A 2,674-nucleotide genomic window follows, 5' to 3' on the forward strand; every position below is an offset into this window, starting at 1 on the left:
TTGCCAAGTTGATATCTGCAGCCAGCACTGTAGTGGGAAAGGAGCTCACACTTTCAGACCACTGAGAGGAAATGTGGCTATAATTGTGAGGAAATACAGAAAAGACACGTGGCTGGGCAAGAGACTACCTATTAGCCATTACACATAAGTGCCATTACAGCTCAAACTTCAACACCAAAAATACTTAGCTAACATAATCCCCTGTGAAACTAAGGACAATAATTCAGCTACAATAAAGACCCCGCACAAAGCCGCAGCTCTCTGAAAACATCCAGGAGAGAAGCCAACTGATGATTCTCAAATTATTCCACAGTTAAAAGAACATCAGCCCACACAGATGAGAAAGAATCAGTGCAAGAACTCTGGCAACTCAAAAAAACAGAGCATCTTCTTTCCTCCAAAGGACCATACAAGTTCCCCAGCAAGCATTCTTAACCAGCCTGAAATGGCTGAAATGACAGAAATATAATTCAGACTATGGATAGGAACAAAGATCACTGAGTTTCAGAAGAAAGTCGAAACCCTATCCAAGTAATCTGAGGATTACAATACAATGATACAGGAGTCAAAAGGCAAAATGACCATTATAAGGAGACCCAAACTGATCTGATAGAGCTGAAAGAAACACTACAAGAATTTCATAATACAATCACAAGTATTAATGACAGAATAGACCAAGCTGAGGAAAGAACCTCTGAGTTCAAAGACTGGATCTCTGAACTAACTCAATAAGACAAAAATAAAGAATAAAAGAATAAAAAAGAATGAACAAAGCCTCCAAGACATATGAGATTATGTAAAGAGACAAAATGTACAACTCATTGGCATCTCTGAAAGAGAGAGGGAGAAAGCAAGCAACTTGGAAAAGATATTTCAGGATATCATTCAAAATTCCTCCAAACTCATTAGAGAGGCTGACATTCAAATTCAGGAAATGTAGAGAACCCCTGCAAGATACTGCCCAAGAGGACCATCTCCAAGACACACAGTCATCAGATTATTCAAAGTCAAAACAGAGGAAAAAATGTTAAAGGCAGTTAGAGAGAAGCGACAGTTCATCTACAAGGGAACCCCATCAAGCTAACAGCAAACCTTTCAGCAGAAACCCTACAAGCCAGGAGAGATTGCGGGTCTACATTCAGCATTCTTAAAGGAAAGAAATTTCAACCAAGAATCTCATATCCAACCAAACTAAGCTTCATAAGCAAACAAGAAGTAAGATCCTTTTCAGACAAGAAATGCAAAGGGAGTTTGTTACCAGCAGACCTGCCTTATAAGAGGTCCTGAAGGGAATGCTGAATATGGAAAGGAAAGACTGTTACTAGCCACTACAAAAACATAACTACATAAACCATTGACACTATAAAGCAACCACACAAACAGGTCTTCATAATAAGCAGCTAACAACATCATGATAGGATCAAATCCACACATATCAATACTAGCCTTGAATGTAAATGGGTTAAATTCTGCACTTAAAAGGCACAGAGTGTCAAACTGGATAAAGAAGCAAGACCTAATGGTATGCTGTCTTCAAGAGACCTAGCTCACATGCAATGACACTAATAGCCTCAAAGTAAAGAGATGAAGAAAAATCTACCAAGCAAATGGAAAAGAGAAAAAAGTAGGGGTTGTTATTCTGATTTCAGACAAAACAGACTTTAAATCAACAAAGATCAAAAAAGACAAAGAAGGGAATTAGATAATGGTAAAGGGTTCAATTAAACAATAAGACCTAATTATCCTAAATATATATGCCCCTAACACAGGCACACCCAGATTCATAAAGCAAGTTATTTGACATCTATGAAGGGACTTGGATAATGCTGGTATTATCCAAGGGATTTATGAAGGGACACAATAATGCTGGTAGACTTCAGTACCCTCACTGACAGTATTAGACAGATTATTGAGGCAGAAATCTAAAAAAGATATTCAAGACCTGAACTTGACGCTTGACCAGGTATACCTAACAGACATTTACAGAACTCTCTACCCCCAAACAACAGAATATACATTTCCCTCATTTGCACATGGCACATACTCTAAAATTGACTACACAGTAGGGCATAAAACAATCTTCAGCAAATTCAAAAAAAACACTGTCAGACCACAGCACAATAAAAATAGAAATCAATTCTAAGAAAATTGCTCAAAACCATAAAATTACATGGAAATTAAACAACCTACTCTTGAATGAACTTTGAGTAAACAATGAAATTAAGGCAGAAATCAAGAAAAAAATGTTTTTAACTAATGAGAATAAAGTTACAACATACCAGAATCTCTGGGACACAGCTACAGCAGTGTTAAGAGGGAAGTTTATAACATCAAACACCCACATCAAAAAGTTAGAAAGATCTCAAATTAACAACCTAAAAGCACACCTAAAGGAACTAGAGAAACATGACCACACCAACCCCAAGCTCATAAGAGACAAGAAATAACCAAAATCAAAGCTGAACTCAAGGAAATTGAGATGCCAAAAAAAAGAAAAAAAAAAAAGATCAATGAATCCAGGAATTGGGTTTTTGAAAATAATTAGTATTATATATAGATAAACTGCAGCTAGGCTAATAAAGAAAAAAGAGAGAGAAGATCCAAATAAACATATTTGGAAATAACAAAAGGGATGTCACCACTGACCCCACAGCAATACAAAACCCCTCAGAGA

This window comes from Macaca mulatta, chromosome 12 (assembly GCF_049350105.2).
Source record: "Macaca mulatta isolate MMU2019108-1 chromosome 12, T2T-MMU8v2.0, whole genome shotgun sequence".
In the NCBI taxonomy this organism is placed as follows: domain Eukaryota; kingdom Metazoa; phylum Chordata; class Mammalia; order Primates; family Cercopithecidae; genus Macaca; species Macaca mulatta.